The 23,828-nt window shown below is 36.4% G+C and overlaps 1 pseudogene; it reads left to right on the top strand.

Annotated features, from left to right (window-relative positions):
* The first annotated feature begins 5,292 nt into the window (after positions 1-5,292).
* On the top strand, positions 5,293-5,786 carry LOC100338167 (large ribosomal subunit protein uL23-like; annotated as a pseudogene).
* The last annotated feature ends 18,042 nt before the right edge of the window (positions 5,787-23,828 follow it).

Below are 23,828 nucleotides of genomic sequence, written 5' to 3'. Positions count from 1 at the left end.
ACTGATCTTCTGTATATAAAGAGAATTGAAAAAGAATCTTGATGTGAATGGAAGGGAGGAGGGAGAGGGAAAGGGGAGGGTTGCGGGTGGGAGGGACGTTATAGGGGGGAAGCCATTGTAATCCATAAGCTGTACTTTGGAAATTTATATTCATTAAAGAAAAGTTAAAAAAAAGAAAAAAAATTTAAAGTAACAAATTTATGTAAAAGATCAGTGAAAAGAAGAGCTTTTTTTTGAAATACTAACAAAAATGATACACCATTGGCCCAAATAACCAAAACCAAAAGGAGAAGAGCATAGTTTATAAAATCATAGATGAAAAAAGAGATGTTACAACAGATATCACAGAAATAAGAAGAATCACCAAGAATTATTACGAATAGCTATATGCAAAGAAATGGATAGTTTCATGGACATATACAATCTACCAAAATTGAGTCCTGAAGACATGGATGGCCTAAAAGGACAAATAACCGAGACAGAGACTGAATTAGAAAAAAGGCCCACCAAACAAGAAAAACCCAGACCAGATGACTTCACTGATGAATATTACCAAAATTTTAAAGACTAATTCTAATTATTCTTCTCAAACTATTCAAAACAATTGAAAGAGAAGGAAACCTAAAAATTCCTCTATGAGGCCAGCATCACATTTATCACAAAATCTGAAAAATACACAACAGAGAACCATACATCAATGTTCCTGATGAATATAGCTGCAAGAAATCCTCAACAAAATACAAGCTAATTGAATCCAACACACATCAGAAAGTTTATTTACCTAGATCAAGTAGGATTTATCCCTGGTATGCAGGGATGGTTCAACATACACAACTCAATAAAATTGAAACATCACATTAACAAATTGAAGATTAAGAAACATAGGATTATCTCATTAGAATATCATTTTATCAAAACAAATCATTTGGTAAAATAAAACATCCTTTCATGATTAAAATAGTTAACAAATTGGGTTTAAAAGGAATTTAGGACAAACCCATGGAGAGAATCCTACTGTACAGGAATAAGCTGAAAGCATTCTCACTGAGATTTAGAGCCAAACAGGGATGCCCAGTCTTACCATCTCTATTCAATATAGTCCTGGAAGTTTTAGCCAGAGCCATTAGGCAAGAAAAAGAAATCAAAGGGATACAAATTAGAAGGAGGATATCAAACTTTCCCTATTTGTAGATGCCATGATTCTATATAATGGGGATCTAAATGACTCCACTAAAAGGCTATTGAAATGCCCAAAAGTGTTTGGTAAAGTGGCAGGATATAAAATCAATACTCAAAAATCAATAACTCTGTATACACAGACAATACTACTGCTGTGAAAGAATTTCTAAAATTAATCCCATTCACAATAGCTGCAAAAAATTAAATACCTCGGAATAAATATAACCAAAGACATCAACATTCTCTATGATGAGAATTACAAAACATTAAAGAAAGAAGTAGAATAATATTCAAAAATTAAAAATCTTTCATGTTCATGGATTGAAAGAATCAATATAAAATGTTCATACTACAGAAAGCAATTTACAGGTTCAGTGCAATACCAATCAAATTACCAAGGACATGCTTCTCAAATATAAAAAAATATATGATGAAATTCATTTGAAAACACAGGAAACTCCAAATATATAAAGAAATCTTATACAACAAAAACAAAGCCAGAGGCACCACAATATCAGATATCAAGACATACTACAAAGCAGTTATAATCAAAACACCCTGCACTGGCACAAAAACAGATGGATAGACCAATGGAACAGAATAGAAACTCCAGAAATCAATATCATCTATAATGATCTTATCTTTGACAAAGGAGTTAAAATCAATCCCTGGAGCAAGGACAGTCTCTTCTACAAATGGTTCTCCACATGCAGAAGTATGAAGCAAGACCCCTACCTTCACCTTATAAAAAAATCTACTCAGAATGGATCAAAGACCTTATCTACTACCTGAACCATCAAATTATTTGAAAATATTGGGAAACCCTGCAAGCTATCACCATAGGCAAAGAGTTCTTGGGAAACACGCTGGAAGCAGAGACAATCAAATCCAAATTTGACAAACAGGATTACATCAAACTGAGAAGCTTCTGACTGCAAAAGAAACACTCAGCAAAATGAAGAGACAACCAACAGAATGGAAGAAATTATTTGCAAACTATGCAACTGATAAAAAGTTAATACTCAGAATATACCAAGAACTCCAAAAACCAAACAACAATAAAACAATCCAATTAAGAAATGAACAAGGAACTTAGGCATTTTTCAAAGGAAGAAATCCAATTGGCCAACAGACACATGAAAAAAATGCTCAGAATCACTAGCCCTCAGGGAAATGCAAATAATCAAAACCACAATGAGGTTTCACCTCTACACCTTTAGAATGGCTTCCATACATAAATCAACAAACAACAAATGCTGGCAAGGATGTTGGGGAAAAGATACCCTAATCCATTATTGGTGGGAATGTAAACTTTTACAGCCACTGTGGAAGAGAGTATGGAGATACCTCTGAAATCTGAATTTAGACCAATATGATCCAGCCATCCCACTCCTGGAAATTTACCCAAGGGAAATGAAACCAACATACGAAAAAGTTTTCTGTGCCCTATGTTTATTGACACTCCATTCACAATAGCTAAGATATGGAATCAACCCAAATGTCTGTCAGTTGATCACTGGATAAAGAAATTATGGGATATGTACACAATGGAACACCACACAGTAGTTAAAAAAATGAAATCCTGTCATTTGCAACAAAATGGATGCAACTGGAAAAGATTATGCTTGGTGAAATAAGCCAGTCCCAAAAGGACAAATACCATATGTTCTCCCTAATCAGTGGTAACTAATAGAACACCTAAAAGGCAATCTATAGAAATGAAATTGACAACTTGAGATGTGATGACTTTCACAAGCCCTTGTCTCAACTGTTGAGGAACATTTTTTTTTTCATACCATTTGTTGAACTCTTAACTTAGTACAGAGTTAATCTTATGTTTATAAAGTTCATTGAAAATAGATCTCAGTAAAAAATAGGGATGGGAATAGGAAAGAGAAGAAGAAGGGTGGGAGCGTAGGTGGGAATGTGGGTAGGATGGGAAGAATCATTATGTTCCTAAAGGTATATTTATGAAATGCATTAAGTTTATATACCTTAAATAAAAGAATTTTGGAGTAAAAATATATGGAAAAAAAGAGAGCATTAAGTGACTGAGTCCTGAGGGCTCCCCTTCAAGAGTGTGATTAATATCCCCAAAAAGTGGCTCTTTGAGTTCCCTTGTTCCTTCCCCCATGTGGAGATGCAGCAAGAAATTCCCATCTTTGAAGCTCAGAGTAAGCCCACATCAGACCCTGAACTTATTGACAACTTGACTTTGTATTTCCCAGCAACCAGAACTGTAACCAACAAATTTCTGTTGTTTATACATTACCAGTCTGAGTTACTTTGTTTTAGCAGCACAAACTGACTGAGGAAGGTGTTCAGAGAATGAAGCACTGCAGGATCTGTAGTCTGCAGATTTTTTTTTTTTTTTTTTTTTTGCTGAAATGACCACAAGTTCCATATGCTGCTCCATTTGAATGATTACCTGCATGATCAATGACATCTAACAGAAGAAATGATTTTTCCTTGTAGGAATTTGCCCGCAGGAGATAGGGAATTGGGCTTGATTTTTATTGTCAGAGAATCCAACAAAGGAAATGTTCATGAATGGGTGGACAGTTCCAGACCACAAACCAATGAGAGAAAGAAGTGATCAATTAAGTTGAAAAAAGAAATTCAAGAGCATTGTGGAGGATACATACAAACATTTATTATGTGCAATAAAATCAGAGCATTTAAGAGAAAAGCATCAAAGGTATAATGATGGGTTTTATAAGACAAATACCAAAAAGACTAACTGTGTCAGTTCTTTCTTGGCCAGCAACATATAGTGGTTAGAGTAATTTAACTGAAGTCCTCTGGAAAAAAAAATGGAAAAACATACTTTTTTAAAAAATTAGACTTGAGGCTGACAAAAGCAATTGTAATTTGTGGGAACTCAGATATCCATACATTCAGACAAAATAACAGAGTTCAAGTTTAATTCAAATTGTTTGAAATAATAAATAATTACATTACCAGAGTGCATAAGTGTTTACGAAGGCTTGTATGTAAATATACTTTAGTATGGATGAATTAAATTTCATCTATTGTTCCAGGATAAGGAGAAAAAAAAAGATTTATGCTTCTCTTGATCAGGTATAAGACAGAGTACAATGAATACTTGGATACTGCTGGATGTGGGAATATGATACTTCATAGGACATTTACAGAAGTAGACAAAGTTTCTAAACTAAATTGAACCTTCACTTAGTTCCATTGTGCTGAAACACGTTCATCCCTGAATTTTCCTGAACTAGAAAGAGAAGTGAAGACAAGACAGCATGAGGATGCAGGTACACACCTCCACTAAGATCTCAAAAACCTGATTTCAAATTCAAGCCTTTCCACCTGTTAGATGAATGCCTTTGCAGAAGATAATAAAACCTTCTTAGTTCAAGTTTCTTGATCTAGACAGCATGTATCACCGAAACATTCTGTTGTGAATATTTAATGTGATAATTTATCTAAGAGAATGTGGCAATAAATCGAGTCTGCCTCTGTCCATGTTCCCACAGGAAACAGATGTTGCACTCTAATGGGGCTAATTAGAACAGTTAGATTGAAGGGATTACTTACAGTGGGAAGGGTTAAGAAACATCAAAATGGAACATTAAAACACTGTGATGAGTAAGAAAAAAGAGGAACTTGGGCTGAATTGGGAATTATGCAGTGGTTTCCTAAAACCAATGAGCTATGGCTTTAGCAATAGGTGTGGGAAAGACTGCTTACCTAGAGGTTGGTGGCCTGTGGTAGAAGTGAGAAACAGGATCTGTCCTGAACCACAGCTTGGAGAAAACTGGAGAATCCACATCACATCTGGTTTATTCTTAGATTTTCAGATCTGCCCACTGGCAACACACATGGCTGCATTCAACTGGAAGTCAGAGAGCAATGGGAACCAGTGGATATCAGTGATAGATATAATAGGAAGAGAAGTGAATTTTAAGTGTTGCTTCAATTCCAAAGAAGTTCAATTGCCCTCAGCTCACAGATATTATCAAGAACAGAGCCATATACAAATGGAAAGCAAACAGTTTTTTCCAACATGGCCGTCATGGTGGCCCTAGTGCATCCAGCCACCACATCTTATCCCACGCACACACATTTCAAAATTGGATATTCAGCCTTTTCACCAAGATGGCGCCGAAGGCGAAGAAGGAAGCTCCTGCCCCTCCTAAAGTCAAAGCCAAAGCGAAGGCCTTGAAGGCCAAGAAGGCAGTGCTGAAAGGCGTCCACAGCCACAAGAAGAAGAAGATCCGCACGTCCCCCACCTTCCAGCGGCCCAAGACATTACGCCTCCGACGGCAGCCCAAATACCCTCGGAAGAGCACCCCCAGGAGAAACAAGCTTGACCACTATGCCATCATCGAGTTCCCCCTGACCACGGAGTTGGCCATGAAGAAGATAGAAGACAACAACACACTGGTGTTCATTGTGGATGTCAAGGCCAACAAGCACCAGATCAAACAAGCTGTGAAGAAACTCTATGACATTGATGTGGCCAAAGTCAACACCCTGATCAGCCCTGACGGAGAGAAGAAGGCGTGTGTGCGCTGGCTCCTGACTATGATGCTCTGGACGTTGCCAACAAAATTGGGATCATCTGAACGGAGTCCAGCTGGCTCATTCTAAATCTATGCTTTTTCACCATAAAAAAAATTGGATATTCAGAAATAAAAGTAAAAACATGTGCAAACTGAGAGAAAAGGTGGACTGAAGAAGCAGATGTTGTGGTCCATTCTCCATTGGATGCAGTCACATATTTTAAGGGTATGAGATCTGAAGAACCATATTTTTTAAATGGGGCAAACTCCATAATTGTGGGGGGTGCTGTTTTGTTTTCTTTGTAGATTTGTTTTTTCTATGATATCCTACTTTTTTTAGCATTTACTATGTGCTAGGAAATAATCAATCTATGTATTTTTTCATTATTCCTTATAAGAACCTATGAGGTAAGAGTAGACTCAGTGTCAAAATCAAGATATCTTGATTATCAGTAATATCATGGTCTTTGCTTCCAGGTTGATGAATAGCCACAAATAAATTGTTAGCTTCCCTATCCACCTCATAAAGGACAAGTGTCTGGATTTTAATAAAAGAGACAGTAAGATTCATTGCAAAACATAACTCAAATCTAATGTTTCCACAAAGACAATGCCAAGAATGACTCAAACTTTGGGACTACATGTTTTTTTTTTTTTTCACTCCTTGATCCATTTTACTTTTTAATCATTAAGAACCCTTTCTGTGTTAGATGATATTAAGTCCCGGGGTATAAAAATGAACATGAATCTAGTTCTGTTTATGGAGTGGTCCAAACCTGAATGAGTATACTTCTACAAACATATGCCAGCTAAATTGCTGTTTGGACACTCCCTGGGTTAGTTATTCCCTATGTCGCCTTTCATCACTTTCACATATAAATTTGATGAAATAAGCTGAACTCACCATTATTTTAAATGCCTCCACATTTTAAGTTGAAATTGTTTATTGCAGGTAATGGAAATCTTATTCAAATTATCACAAGCTTTAAAACAATTCATAACTCATGTGCCTAGGAACACGATTGTCATAATTCCTAAAATGGAAGAAACAACTACAGGAACCATATCCCTTTCACCCTCCAACTCCCAGCTTTGTCTCACTGGTTTCTTCCTATAGGCTGCTTCTCCCCATTTGGTAGGAAACAAGTTCACCAGAACTTGGTTACATATTCTCTGAAATGAAGAGAGTTTCTCTCTTTGTGTTGACTTATCAACTGAAAAATTACTCTGGTTGTCCCTACCTGGGGCATAGGGCAACCTTTGGAATGTCATTTCTTCTGTAAAAGTATCAGGAAGGCTTATGGACAGGGGACCTACAGGAGAGTGAGAGAGCAGATTGTGCTTATCAGGATACATGACCGAATGAGGAGGGAAGTTGTTCTAAGACAGCCCATTAGAATCACTCAAAATTTGAGTGCTAAATAGTTGATTTGTGAAAGGAAACACTACGCATTAGTCCATGACTGATGACTCACATCATGACTCATACCATATTCATTATACAAAAATTCTGGAAAGTGACAAAAAAAAAAAAAAACGAAAAGATTGAAAACCAGCTACATGGATAAAATGGACTATGACTGCGTGATCTGTCTCCATTCCTGTTCAAAGGAGTACTGTGAAAAGGACCATGTATGTTTTTGCTTTGGTTTATTTCCACTATTTCATTGCATGTAAACTCTATCTGCCTCTTAAGCTTTGTGAACCAGAGGACTCGCTTTGCTTTTATTGACTTGGATTTTCAGAGATCATGGATTACAAAAGCATCCAAGATTTCCATCCCCTTTCAAAGACCTGTACTCCATGCTGAAGGAATCCAGTTTGGGAACCATTCCTGTAGGCTCCAAGTTCTTTCCTGCCCAATGATCAGGAGGAAGAGAACAGAGTGGAAAGCCAAGATTGGAAGACACGGAGCTTAGAGCAATCTTAGTTCTTCAGTTCCCATTCAGTTTCACTTTCCTTCCTTGTGGAGCTCCATTAGCACTGTCATTTGTGGTGAAGACACACATGTATGTGTTCATGAGTTCCTTGGATAAATTAATGTGAATTTATTCATGAATAACATGTATGGCCTTTCCTTTTTCGTTATCATGTAACATATGTGGCTCGTGAAGCAAATCAGAAACATTCCTGGAAATGTAACTTGGTCATTTCTTTCTCGTATACACATCTGCCCTATTTTTCCTCATTTAAAATGTGTAATACTGCAAGGAAGTTGAAAGAATGAGCAGGAGGGGAAACAAACTTTCTCGTTTCTTTTCGTTTTCATTTCTGGGATGCAGGTCATCCTCTCCCTATTGGTCCCTTCCAAGCCTTAGCCTACATAACTATTTTATAATATGAGCATTTTCTACTTTCTAATATTCACCTCATCATTGATTTTTTTGAATTCTGCCTCTTTGGTACCTGAAAGACTTAGACCAGAAACCGTGAAAAACTTGTGATATAACTTAATAAAGAACCCAAGAATGTTTGGAAGAGAAAATATTCCCTCTAACAGTGTTTATGCAGATTTGCATTGTATTTCAGAAAAATCCATAATCTTTTGAATCCCTTAAGCCTAGCTCAGATTTTTGCATTACAAAAGACATGCTCACCACAGATAAATAACAAACAATGAACACAGGGCACAGTTATAGTAATAATTCAAAAAAGGGAAATATGTGTGAGAGAGCACAAATGAGTTCATCAGGGTGCCAGGGCTGTAAGAATCTGAGAGCTCAAGGCAACAGCCATGAGTTTTGATCAGCAATTTCCAGACAGAGTCAAGACCAAGGGCCACAGCAAAGCATGCAGCATGTAACAGTGATAAGTCAAAGCAAGGAAATGGAAAAAGTTTTAAAAATATAATTCGACTCAGAAGCCAGGGATGAAACTGGGAACATAGGTCACAGCTGGGAGAAATGAAGCTGAGGTGGAGAGTGCCTGGAGGAGCTGAGTCACAGGCTAACAACAAAAGCCAGGGGACAAAACATGGAACGCCGTGAGTCAGCCATCCTCAGGATAACGAGGAAAGAGACTTCCCCTGAATTAGCTGCACATTGGAGATGCTTAGCAGCATGGCCTTAACATCCTAAGTTAGCAGTGACCTGGGTTTGTTGGGGGCCTGTCTCTACATGAGTGGGATCTGTGGACATGAGGACATGAATACTTTAAAAAGAATTTCCCACCAAAGAAAAGGAGGAACTTTATCCCAAAATGTGATGTAAAAATAAACAAATTGAGCAGGAAAGTAGCTCTAGATGGCTGAGGACTAGACTTCCAGGCTAAGAGGTAAGTTAGTGAATTCAGGTAAGAACATTGTGTGGAACATGGGAAAAGTATCATACAAGCAAATCGTGTTCAAAAAGGAAAAGATGTTCTATTGTACTTTGAATCTCTGCTTCATTTATATTTTAAATATCTGATTTAGTTGTTTCATACCAATATAAAAATCATATGCCCAGTAGAATTCATATATTACATAAAATATTATGATAAAGAAAAGTTAAGGTAATTAATAAAGAAATGATAATATTCTGTTTATTAATTTTTAATATACCAAGAGTCTTCAAAAGTTTCATGAAAATGCATATTAGGAAAAGCTGTGCATGAACTTCCAAAATGTTTTAAGGATTTATTAGTTTGTTTGAAAGTCAGAGCTATAGAAAGAGAGAGAGAGAGTGATCTTCCAACCACTGGTTTATTCCCCATATGGCCTCTGATCAAGGCTCAGATAGGCTGAAGCCAGGAGCCAGATGCTTCTTCCAGTTCTCCCATTTGATTTCAGGGTCCCAAGTACTTGCCTTGTAACTCCACTGCTTTTCCAAGGCCACTAGTTGAAATAGAGCAGCCAGAACTTGAATTGGCACCTGTATTGGATGCCAGCATCACAGATGACAGCTTTACCAGGTATGCCACAACACAGACCCCAGATTTCAGATTTTTTGCACCGAAACAAGATAATACTAATTTGTATGACATGTCTAGAATGATTAGTATGATCCACTAAGAAAGATAAGAATTCATTCTGAAAAGAGCCCCGTCAGAGCAATATGAATTCTGGTGAAATCAAAACAAGAACAAACATCAACTTGATGATAACGTTTGAGTGGAACAATGGTGAAATCATTGACGCTTGACTAAAAAGTTTATGAGGACAATTCATCAAAGAAATCATTGGTTTAAAAATGGAAAACTCGTTTTCAGAAGGTGTAGTACCACACTGAATATGAAACCTATAGTGGCAGACCATCAATAATTTGCAAGAAAAAATATCCTCAGTTATGCTTTAACTTATGTGGACTGGTGATCAAGCGCAGAACCAATACCCAATACCATAAACATCTCAAGTGGTTCAGATTATACAATTGTGACAGGAAAAGTATAGTGAGTAAACTTTTCACTCAATGATGCCCAAAACCGTTGTGCACAGATTAGCTGCAAATAATAGCAAAACTTTAAATGAAAACTTTGAAAAAGTAGAATCAAGATCTTGGAATGCTTTTTTGAAGAGCTGTAAAATAACATGAAAGGTGGCATTTCCCTATGGTCCTGAAAACAAAGCATAATCAAAGCAATGGCTAACAAAACCTGGACTTGGTCCAGTCAACAGCAAATGCTGTTCATGGGTTTTTGAAGTTCCTTTGTAAGTGTGTGTGTAGGTATCTGTATGGAAGTGTGTATTTTTACTTACTTAGACTTATTCATAAGTTTTAGAAAACTTAAGAAACACTAAAACATTGGTTAGAGAAGGTTAGCCAAGGCTTTAGCAGAAATACTCCCAGGAAAGCTTCACCAGAGAACTTTCTCAAGAATGGCAGTGCTCCTGCTCATTCCTGTCATCAAATAAAAGCAATTTGTGAAAGTCCTAGTGGGAGACCATTAAGAACACACATTACAATCCTGTTTTGTCTCTTTCTGAGTTCCTTGTCTTCCATAATCCTAGGAAATAGAAGGTATCCATTCTTCTACAGTTAGTAACCCAGAAAAGATTGCATGGACGTGATTAAGTTCTGAGAACCCTGGGTTCCTTAAAGATGTACTAAATTGCTAGTATCATCATGAATAAAAGTGGTTTCAATTTGATGGAGGATATATTGGGAAGTAAAGTCTGTTTTTCGTTTTACTCTTAATTCCACTTCTTCACAAACTTTTTAAAGTCATTATGCATTTGTGTCTATTAATTTGCCTGTACTTGTGTTTGTGTGTATTCAATAAGTTTCAGAAACACTAGAAAGCAATTCTCTTTTTTTTAAGATTTATTTTATTTATTTGAAAGACAGAGTTACAAAGAGAGGTAGAGACAAAGAGAGAGGTCTTACATCCGCTGGTTCACTCTCCAGATAGCCACAACGGCCAGAGCTGCACCGATCCAAAGCCAGGAGTCAGGAGCTTCTTCCAGGTCTCCCAAAAGGGTGCAGGGGCCCAAGGTCTTGGGCCATCTTCTTCTGCTATCCCAGACCATAGCAGAGCTGGATTGGAAGAGGAACAGCTGGGACTAGAACCAGCGCCCATATAGGATGCCGGCACTTCAGGCCAGGACATTAATCTGCTGCGCCACAGCACCGGCCCCATAGGAAAGCAATTCCTTTACATCAGAATGTTTATATACATATACATATATATATATATATATATATACATATAGATATTTGTCTGATCCTACACAAATCATTCTTAATTACCGATTGACATTTTTCCTGGAACCCATATTCATTGAAACATCAATTTGGGAGATTTGTTTTAGTTTACTGGCATTTCCCTAAGAAATAAAACAGTTTTACAGAGTCTGTTCACCAAAATGTATTATTTTGAATAAAGTGGCTATTCAAGGGCAAAATCTACCGTGTCACAAATTGCCAAATTCTTGGTATTATTCATTGCAGACTATTTTATGCAAAAGAACACCTGATATCTTCTAAAGAGAAAAATGCTCTGCTTTCAGGATTCTGAAAGCACATCAGAATATGCAGAGTCTTGTAACAAGAATTTTCAGATTTCATTATGTTGGTAATTTGAATTTTCAAAAGTAATTGTTGGGGCTAGTTTTGTGGTGTATGGGGTAAAGCTGCCACCTGTGATGCTGGCATCCCATACTGGTGCTGTTTTGTGTCCCCATTGCACCACTTCCTATCCAACTCCCTGGGGAAAGCAGCAGAATATGGCCCAAGAGTTTGGTGCCCTGCCACCCATGAGAGAAAAGGAGAGAAGAGATGGGAGGCAAGGGGACGGAAAAGGAGGAGAGGAAAGGAACTATGGTATAAACCTTGAAATAGATATTGGGGTCTTGGATTTTGATACCATTGGTCAACAATCAATGCATTGTGTTCAGCATGGAGGTTATAATTTACTAAATGGGTCTAAAAATCCTTATTCTTTTACTAAACTTAGTCAAGAAAGTAAAAATATTTTGTAACCTATTCAGTTTTATGAATTGCTATTAATCAGTAGATTTTCTATAAGCTATGTAATTTAATCATTCAAAAATGTAGTCAACCGAACACATACTCTCTGGATATATATCTACATTAAAAGCAAATTTGCATAAATAAAACAGATACCAGTCAAAGTTGTTGTGGATTATCACTGAATTAGCAATCACATTGTGTAGCTGTACCTAAGTATTAAATTGAGATTATTCCATCTTCCACTAATTCCTGAAAAGATACAGGGATTTTCTTTCCTAAGGTTATGTTATTCACTGCATCTCGTAAGTGTCCTGTGCAACTGATTCATTCCTGCTGTTAGCTCTGCTGTCTCATCCACCACATCCCTTTATAAAACTGTGATGATGGAGCAAAGGAAGAGAACTTGATACAATGTCTGTGACACAAATTCAGACTCATAATTGACCTAAGGCATAGGTTCTGAATTTTTTATTTCTCTGAGAATTGAAAGCATATTGTTGACGCACACAGTCAATAAATCAAACACGTGAAATCTTGGTCCCTTTCCTCATTTGTCCCTTTGTAAGGACTTCTAATTAAAAGTCCATATTCTGAATTTTACTCATTGAGACCTCAAATATGATTATAGTTTAATCACTGAACTGAGGCTGTTGTTAAAAAAAAAGGGCAAAACTGAATGTTTGAAACAAGTGCTAAATGTTCTGTTCAGCAACATATTTACCTGATTTCTAAGAATGTGATTTATAGGAGGTTTTTTTTTTCTTTCATTTTTTCCTATTGTTTTCTTTTTGATTTTATATGTGTTGTGTTGTGGAAGGGAGGGAGGAGTGGCATGATCATAACAGTTCACGGAAATAAAAACTGTCAGCATTTACAACAGGAATTTAAAACAAACTGAACAATATATAAAAGCATAATTTAAATTTACTGGCTCAAAGCAACTAATTTTCAAGAAAACAGTGAGTAACTAGAAAATAAACTTCAGAATTCATTCTATATGTTTTCTAAAGCTAGGAAAATAAAACAAAGCCAGAATACCCAAACCTAGACCATTCCTTTGGATCAGATGAACAAATGGGAAAACCAACAAGATGTTGGAATCATCTTCAAAAGAATGATGCAAATAGCAGGAAGAAAATTAACAAGCAGCAGATGCATGCATGAGAATTTTGTGCAACTGACTGAGTACATCATGTGCTGTTTTGTTTGTATGTGTGTTTCCGTAACACATGCACTATTTGTAGCTGTAGATATCACACCAAATGCACCATCACAGAAGAGTCTTAGATGTCTTAGATCTTATCACTATCAATATTTTACCAGAAGATAGGCAAGAACTCACAGGAGAAAATGTATTATTCTTCACAGCTGCATACCTTCTTTCCTTCAAAAACAAACAAGTTATGGATAAGAAGTAAAGTAATGGTTTGCCAGAGAATCAACTCATGCATTTGGTTTTGAGGCAGTTTTTTAAAAGTGTGAATCACCTCCATCCAGGCACTCATCTTTGTTTTAAACAACTGTGTATGGAGAGGAATTTTCCAGAAGAAAGTCTTCTGATTAACTACAAACAGGCTATTCTCCACCCTCAGTGATCCTTCCGTCTTTTCTGTGTCTAGTCTCTTGGAAAAGCAATGCAGAGTTAAAATGTAGGTTGGGATGAGAAAAATCAATCAGATTGAATATACTCATCTCTATTAAACAAACAAGCAAAAACAAGGTTCAAGATTGAATAATTTCCCTCCTACATTGTCTTTTTATTTGTTTTACAAATACTCAATAAATGCCTACTGGTTTCCATGTACCTGGTATTGAGTGTACAATGATGAGAACGAGTGACACATTTCCTGTTTTCACAGTTTGTGACCTTAGCTAATCAAAAGTAAGAGATAAAAATATATTCAGAAAATTAGCTTGAACCTGTTCATTTAACATTCGTGATTCATTCAATAAACATTTATTCTTATCATTCCCGGTTATATCAGATACTATTTTGTTAAACCCTGAATTTGGTATAAAGAACTGAAAATATCAGAACCCTGAAAATTTTCAAAGTCAATCACATAAGACAAACATGTACACATGTAGTAATACAGTGCACTAATGTAAACACATACTGATATAATGCCACGCACATAGTGGGTGTGAAGAAAACTATTCTTGCTTTAACAAAAGTGAGTTCAAAGAATCCAATTGCCAAATAGGAGTTGACCAACTCCTCATTTGGCCAGATGAAGCTGGAAATGTTTCCACAAAGGAAATAGCATTGGGTTTTGAGAGGAATACACATTTCATATATGGTGAAGAAGAAAAAACAGTTCTGGGAAGAGGTAAGAGCACTTGTGAAAGCACAGAAACCTTACTGAAAATGTGTAGAATACTCACTCATGCCCAAACTCAAGTTCTAAAATTCCAGTACAGATGGATTTACTCTGCATTATATCCTCAGGGAAATTTTGGTTTCCATGCATGTGAATTTATGCTCCTTCCTGCTGCAGATAATTAGAGGAAAAGGAACCTAGAAGTTGGGAAAAGGAAACAGCAATAAATCATGAGGTAAAGAAAAAAGACAGGCAATGCAATGAAACTGTAAGGGAGCAAAAAGGAGCTCAGAGAGGATTATCCGAAGCCTTGCAACTGAGCTTTTTGGCTTATGAGTGGAAATCACCCTGGGGTTATATGAAGGGAAGGGCTTTGTTTTGCAGTGATATTATGTTCAGAATTAGCACCACTGAGGCATGTACTGAGGAATAGAGGTGGAGAAACAGAGTACCACAAGGTTGTTTTTGAACTCAGGCATCCACATGAATGTCTGCAGAAAGAGGGTGAAACCACACTGATGAAATGTAAACTCAAGCCATAAAATCAGAAGTGACACCCAGACATGGGAAAACTTCTGCAATGTTATATAAATAGAATCAAATAAACGAAATTTATGAATGTTAAATGAGATTAGAAAATAGAATTAAAATTTAAATTGATTTCCATGCAAAAAATTCAAAACCCATGCATAGTTTTTGAGAGTACCTTTTCTATACACATTTTGAAGATCACTGATATTTAAAATACAGAGAAAGGAGGTACTGAAAAGTTTCTGGTGATCAAAGGATGGAAAATGAATATATTTCCTCTCTATACTATGAATTATTAACTGAAAGAAAAGGTGAGGTACTGATATTCTCATTATTTGGAGAGGATGTTTTCATGGTTCATCTTTCATAAACAGAAACCATACACGTCAGAATTCTGATAGGTTACCTTATGATCTCATTTACTCAGCACTATTTTTCCTCATTGGATTATAAAACTATCATATAAAGATATCAGAAATAAATTCCCAGGTGTTGAGCAAGGACTACTCTATTATTTTTAGCTAAATTCTCTAAGTCCCTCTTAGTTTTCCACTTACAGATGCTCATAAGAAAATTGCAAGAGGCGAGTTTAGAAAGTAAAACTAGGGAGTTTGAATTGTTTCCAGTAACTGGTAAGAGGCCAAAGAAAGCTTAGGTACTGCTGTCTTAAAAATAATAATTTTTTGTTACTGCTTACTGTTTTTTACTATTGGGAAGTTTCTGTGCATGCTTTTTGTTTGCTTGTTTTTAATGCCATCATTTAAATATGTATAGGCTTCCTGGAAGTATAATAGAAATCTCATCTTTTATTGAGAACATATGCATTAAGGGTAAGGGATTTTACATGTGTGGGAATACAACATAACCAACAAAGAGTCTGAATTCTTCAACCTAGAAAATAATCTACTTCGGCCTCCTTAACAGTAAAAGAAAGAGTTTTTATAACTACCTGCATTGCTTGATGTACAGTAGAAATGAGTTGTCCTTATTTGTGAAGCATTTAGATCTCACTCCTGAATCAAAATATAAAGTATACAGAGAATAAAGAAAGAAGGAAGCTGGTATTATACACGAATAATATGTGAATGATATACAGTAGTGATCTTCCCAGTGCCAGAAAGGCTCAAAAGCACATGAAATCAATCAACACCATGTTGATATTGTCTCTAAAAACCTCCCATTGGTTCCATGGCCTTCAAATACTGCAGTCTTTGAAGTAGCTTTTCTCCCTCTCTGTTTCTAAGTGACCAAAATTTGTACCAAAGTAACTTATTTTTAAAATTCTTACTCAGGTTATTGAAAGAAAATAAAATGAGTATCTTACTCTTTTAATAGTAATAGTAATAGTAATAGTAATTAAGTTAATGTTATTAATTAACACAGAAACTTCAAGTCTTACAATATGCTTACATGTTTAGTGTCTCTTCTTTAATAAGCAGACAAGCCATAATTTACAAAACGCAGAACACAATCTTCTCACAGTGAAAAGCTGGCATGACTAGGGACCCCATTCTAGCATTGCCAAACCCAGTCCTTCAAAACAGGCAGATCTTAGACATGTTAACTGCTGTCCAAGGGAGCAACTGTGCTATGCTCCATGTAGAATGTTATTTTTGGGAGCAATGTGCACTGGTACAAAACCATAATCACTATTTCTTTGGTGAAACCAGACAACTCTAGGAGCAGGCTGTTCAGGGTTGAAATTTCTGTCCCAGCACTGGATCATGGAAATCCTAGTTTCTCATTGATTGTCTTTGGACCATCTGTCTTTAATGTGCTCATTCATTTTGTTTCTAACATAATACAGGCTGTCAAGCTCCAGATGGTCTTGAGACAGGACTTCTAGCCTGTTTATTTGGACAACGAGACCATCCCTTGCACCACACAGGACAATCTCTTCTCAGGCCATCTCAAACACCATGGGACAGATAGCAAGAGAATACCCCTAGCCAGCCCTACCCCTGTATGCCTACTTGAATATGATACAGAAGATAGACTTTCACCCATTCTACTTCCGAAAGACTATGGGTTACTTTTCTTGAGTCAGGAATGTTAGGTGGTACGGTAGACATTAGCCTAGGTGGATGTGAGGGGTTGTAGAACAAAAGTGGGAGTTTTCATGCAGTTGAATGATGAAAAAAATGTAAAAGTAATATTTGGAAGTAGACCAGCTTTTTCACATCAAATGTCTTGCCTCTGTTTGATAACTTTGTAAGGTTAGTCCCAGATCTTCCCTGAGGTCAGCCTAGGGGGACTCTTCCTCATCCTGTGACACAGGGGCTATCAGATCCAATAGCACTGTGCTGATGAAGTTCTGGGAGAAGTTTCAGGAATTATACATCCAGGAAGCCCTCCACCTAGCAATATCTCAGAAAAAGGAGGCAGGAGTAGAAATGGTAGACCCACAAATCTATCCACAAAAACCGCAGTCCGAATGCAGACTGGGTTCTCAGTTCTTTCCTGAAATGCTCACCTGGTCTGTCAGGTATATTCTTTTCATCAAATTTGGTTACTGTATATATTGTTACTCTCCAACTCACATCTGAACTCTTTATTGAACAAAGATATGAACTTCCAGTCAGCCATCTCTGATAACAGAAGGAGATACACTGAAGCTATGCAATATTATATCTCTCCTTAAAATTTTACCCACTAGTTTTACTATTCATTGGGAATCTTGCTTGCAGCAATTATTTCTGTAGTGTCTGACATTGATGTTTCTATTTCCATTGCACTTTTTGTTTTGTTACTTGGAATTCTTATACAAAGAAAACAAAAAAAACAAAATGGTGGTGTAGACAAGAGTCTTTTTTTTCTTTCAAATTTTGATAGACAGTCGGTGCTATAGTTTGAACGTGTACCATCTCCAAAACTTGCATTGAAATTGAAATTGAATTGTCATTGTTAAGAGGTAGGACCTATAATAGGTGATGTGCTCATAAGGGCTTATACCCTTTTGAGTAGGATTGATCTCATTATAAATGGTTGAGTTTGACTTCCATTGCCCACTTGTCCTTCCACTTCTATGAGAAAGCCCCTCAATCTTTCCATCTTCTGAAACTGTGAGTCAATAAATTTCAATTTTTTGGCTATCCAATATATGGTATTTTTTATAGTGATCAAATTCAACTAAGACAGTTGTCAAAGACTCGACAATTGTCAAGTTCTCCTTTGGTATCTAAAGTACGAGACAAATTCTGTTGGTAGAGACTCCATTGAGAAGCTTTCTGCACGTTATATTAGGTGAGTAGATTTAGTTTTCCTCCCTGTAATCTGTCGGTTTTCTTGTAGACAAGATTGTGAAGGATACACTGCCATGCCCGTGTAACTCAAAAGGAAGAGTAATATCAAACTCACAGAAGGAAAACTAACTACGTAGAATTCCACAATAATATCACACCTACAACAAAATCTGTGCAACATAAGTCATGGAATTCTATGATTTTCCAGCATAATAAATTGCCTCCCAATTTCTCTACATTTTTCCTATCACACACACACACACACACACACCCCAACACACATACACAATTGCATATGTATCTGTGGACTATCAACCATTACCAGGTGATGAAACTAGCAAGCAAGTTGGGTGAGACTATATTCTTTTTACATTTATACATGATTAATTTTCATTGTGTCCTGTTGACTGATAGAATGATTCTCATGTTGACACAGTAAAAGGAGTTTCAAGTCAGATTTGTTGCTTGGTTTTCCAAAGTAATTAGAATGAATGGAGAAATAAAAGAATGGGTATTCTCCTCAATAAATTGATATTAAAAACAAAGAGCTACCAAAAGAAACATGAGAGACCTTCCTTTTAGCTTTTCAAAATTTGTGTATTTTTCATTCAAGACATAAATGAATAAGTATAAAAATATTTGAAAGAAAAAAAAGAATGAAAGAGGGTCTTCTTTACGGATTCTAACTGAATCAATTATATTTTATATGAGATTTAGCTTCATCTAGCATTTACTGTACTATGTAAGAACACAGTATAGCTTTCTGAAGTTATAACATATCTTAAACACTCACAGCTGCAGTCAAGGTAAGCCATAGAATACGGATACTTTACATTATCCAAGAGGAAAACAGAAGTTAAGAAATAAAGAAGATTCTAGACTGAAATTTCTGAATAACAAAATCCAAGCCTGATCATTTTTAAGAAGGTTTTATTTATTTATTTGTTTACTTATTTTCATTTTATTTGAATGGCAGAGACAGGTAGATAAAGAGACATACAGACACAGAGAAGTCTGTCATCCTTTGGTTCACTCTTCAAATGACTACAACAACTGAAAGGGGAGGAGGAGAGGTCATAGCCAGGAATCATGAGCTCAATCATAGTCTTCCATAAAAGCAGAATTTATCCAAGCACTTGAGCCACTACCTACTGCTTCCCAGAGTGCACATTAGCAGAAAACTGAATGGAAAGCAGAGGACCTCGGACTCAAACCAGGCCCTGAAATATTGGAAGTTGGTGCTTGGGAAGCTTCCCGAGCACCAACCTAACCACTGCCACAATGGCTGTCCCAAGTTTTTCATTTTAAAGTATTTCACTGATTATAAGGGATGCTGTCATGCATTGCAATTCTCATTTTGATCTTCATTTATTCTCTCTTAGTTACTCCTAAATAGTCATTTAAGGCATTGATTCAAAGGATGTCAATGTGGCAAAGGACCTAGACATCAATGTAGCAATCTATTCATCTAGAAATATTTCTTAATTTTCCTGATGAACACAGATGCAAAAATCTTCAATGAAATTCTACCCGATGGAATCCAACAACACATCAGAAAGATTATACAACCAGACCAAGTGAGATTTACCCCTGGTATGCAGGGATGGTTCAACATTCGCAAATCAATCAATGTGATACATAACATTAAAACTGCTGAACAAAAACCATATGGTTATCTCAATAGATGCAGAGAAAGCACTTGATAAAATACAACCCTTTTCAGGATGAAAACTCTAAGCAACTTGGGTATAGAAGGAACAATCTTCAACACAATCAAGGCAATTTATGACAAACCCATGGCCAGCATTTATTGAATGGGGAAGTTACAAAAAATAGAAAAATCTTCCATGTTATGAATTGTAAGAATGAATATCATCAGAATGTCCATTAGTCCAAAAGCAATGTACAGATTCAAAGCAATACCAAAGACATTCGTCTCAGATCTAGGAAAAAATGATGATTAAATGCATATGGAGATACAGGGGACCTCAAATAGCTAAAGCAATGTTGTAGAAGAAAAACAAAACTGGAGGCATCACAATAACAGTTTTCAAGACATACTACAGGGCAGTTATAATCAAAACAGCCTGGTAGTGGTACAAAAATAGATGGACAGACCAATGGAACAGAATAGAAACTCCAGAAATCAATCCAAACATCTACAACTAACTTATATTTGACCAAGGAGCTAAAAACAATCCCTGGAGCAAGGGCAATAGCTTTAACAAATGGTACTGGTAAAACGGGATTTCCATATGAAGAAGCATTAAGTAACATCCCTACCTTAGACCTCAAAAAATCCACTCAACATGGATTAAAGATCCAAATCTATGACCTGACACCATCAAATTGTTAGAGAACACTGGGGAAACCCTGCAAGACATTGGCACAAGCAGAGTTCCTGGAAAAGATCCTAGAGGCACAGGCAGTCAAAGCCAAAATTAACAAATGGGATTACTTCAAATTGAGAAGTTTCTGTACAGCAAAAGAAACAGTCAAGAAAATGAAGAGGCAACTGACAGAATGAGAGAAATTTTTATAAACTATGCAACTGATAAAGGATTAATAACCAAAATCTACAAAGAGATCAAGAAACTTCACAACAACAAAACAACCCAATTCATAGATGGGCCAATGAATGAAACAGACATTTTTCAAAAGAGGAAATCTAAATGGTCAACAGACATACGAAAAAATGCTCAGGATCACTAGCCATCAGGGAAATGCAAATCAAAACCGCAATGCCTTTCATACAGAAATCAACAAAGAACCAATGCTGGCAAAAATGTGGGCAAAAAGGTACCCTAATGCACTGCTGGTTGGAATGCAAACTGGTAAAGCCATTATGGAAGACGGTATGGAGATCCCTAAAAATCTGCATACTGGCCTACCATACGAACTAGCCATCCCACTCCTGGGAATTTACTCAAGGGAAATGACATCAGTAAACAAAAGAGCTATCTGCACTTCTATGTTTATTGCAGCTCAATTCGCAATAGCTAAGACATGAAATCAACCTAAATGCCCATCAATCGAAGACTGGATAAAGAAATTATGGGATATGTACACTATGGAATACTACACAGCAGTAAAAAATAAAATCTTGTCATTTGCAACAAAATTGATGAATCAGGAAAACATCGCATTTATGGAAATAAGCTAGTCCCAAAGGGACAAATACCATATGTTCTCTCTGATCTGTGAGAACTAATAGAGCACCTAAAAGGCAATCTGTAGAAGTGAAATTGCCACTTTGAGAAGGGATGACTTGAGCTGCCATTGTCTTGACTGTCAACGAATAGTTTCATTTTCTTTTTTTTTACTTTGTTTTTTCTTCATACTATGTGTTGAGCTCTTTACTTAACATAGAACATAGAATTAATCATATGGGTATAAAGTCAACTGAAATAGCTGTTAGCAAAAAATAAGAGTGGGAATAAGAGAGGGAGGAGGAAGTTTGTAACTCTAAAGCCATATAGTTATGCATACTTTCCTACTGACTTATTTTTAAGGGTACAGTTTAAAAACTTGCCATGGGACTCCAAATTCTAATTAAAATTGTCCAAAAATGCCATCTTAATTGTTGAAATGATCATATTAAGTGTTAAAGTGAACATATATAGATACAACTAAGTGCTAAAAAGATCATATAAATAGGATCAAGTGTCCAACAATGATAATAGATAGAATTAAAAAGGAGAGAATTCCAACATGGGAAACAGTCCACACAGCAGACTCATAGAATGACAATTTAAGTAACACTCTGACCCCAGAATCAGCCCTTAAGGTTTCCTCGTCTGGCTAAAAGGCTCATGAGGGAATTTCAGGCATGGAAAGCCAAGACACTGTGGCAAAAATATTCTACATGAAGGATCTCTTTGATTGAGAATTCAGTGGAAAGAAGCGGCCATCAGAGAAGAATGTACTTTTCTCTGAAGGGAGGAGAGAACTTCCACTTTGCTTATGGCCTTGTCTAAATACTGTGTTGAATGTGTGGACTCAAAAGGCTTCCATAGTCTAGGCAGCTCATTTCATTTCAAGGGCTTCGGGTTGTCACTGACATTATATACAAGAGTGTTAAGTTAACAACATGAGTCACTGTGCACTAACTCCCCATGCAGGACCTCTGTCCTCAATGAGTTATGTTGAGAGTTAACTGTAAAACTAGTTCTCAAACTGTGTGTGAATGTGTGCAAATTGTTGAAATCTTTACTTAGTATAGAGTTGGTCGTCAGTGTACTAAGTTAATTGAAAATGAATCTTCATGGAAAATGGGACTGGCAAGGGGTAGAGAAAGGGGGAGGTGCTGGAATATGGGTGGGAGGGCTGGTATCATGGGAAGAATAACTATATTCCTAAACTTATGAAATTTGTTTTCCTTAAAAAATAAAAATAAAAAAATTTAAAAAAAGAAATATTTTTTTCTAAAGAGTAGTCAGTTCAATAAAAATCTATCTAAATCAAACATAAAATACAATTTAGTCTGAGCTAAGTCCATTTAGGATAACCTCTATCAGTTATGGCTCCTAAACGAATTCTGGGTAATTCCTTCAAGTCCACTTGTCTAGAAAAGCCCCTCCCATGTCAGAAATAGAAATGAATGAGACACAAAAAGATGAAGACACACAGTATCACAAAGGTGGTACAAAGCACGTAGGCATTTCTTCCTCACTTTTTCATTATCTCCTGCACTCATCGCCTCCTCCTAAATTCATTTCACAGATCTGCATAATGACTTTCAGGGAATCAACAACAGCAAATAGCTGAAAGTTTATTTTCTTCATTTCAAGAAACCGAAGCACCTGGTTGTGAAATGCAGGCCTTTTGAAACAGTCATATAGTAACAGAATATTTAATTATGGTCCACTTGCTGATAGTATTTTATGTATTTTATGTATTTTATGTATTTTATGTATTTTATGATAGTCCATTTTATGTGGACTGTTACACAGCAATTAAATTACTCAGATTACCATTTTTAAAGAGTCCTCCCATGCACGTCAATGGCAAGGGATCCGTTTTCCAAACCTGTCTTGTTTCCTTCATGAGTCAGCCTTTCAAAGCTTATATTACAGTCATTGTTCGTATTATAAAAGTAATTAATCCCTAAAGAAGAAAAACTACATATAGCCCCTTTGAAATTCTTAGCTTACAAAGTCATTTCAAATGACTTTCTTAAGTATTGCTCAATCGTACCTAACTATGACAAGTATTGTACAAAAATATAGAACACATGGGAGACGCCTATAACAACAGTGAAACCTGGGAAATTTTATTTGTTAGATGTCGGGGAGAGGTTGAGGGAACCTGATGCTGGTGAGCAAGAGAGAATAATCCCAGCAATATTGGGGGAAGGGCAGAATATAAGAGTTTGGCATGTTATGCTTTTCCTGAAGTATGGCTTCATTTAACAAATTGGGGAAAATGTTTATTTTTTCCATGATTATTACTTGTGTGTCAGCAGGCACAGCTTGGCCTTCTCTTTAATAGGCCTAATGCTGAGTCAATACTTAGCATCCAAACCACACATAGACTATTTTTCCTTTAGAAAGTGTTCATCTGGTCACTTAATTAAAGTACTTTAATGGTTGGAAAGAACAGAAGATGTGGGTGTTTCCTTATTCTTTTAGGTTAAAA

This window comes from Oryctolagus cuniculus, chromosome 4 (assembly GCF_964237555.1).
Source record: "Oryctolagus cuniculus chromosome 4, mOryCun1.1, whole genome shotgun sequence".
Taxonomy (NCBI): domain Eukaryota; kingdom Metazoa; phylum Chordata; class Mammalia; order Lagomorpha; family Leporidae; genus Oryctolagus; species Oryctolagus cuniculus.
Note: the sequence above shows the minus strand (reverse complement) of the source record. Positions and strands in the feature narration are given on the sequence as shown.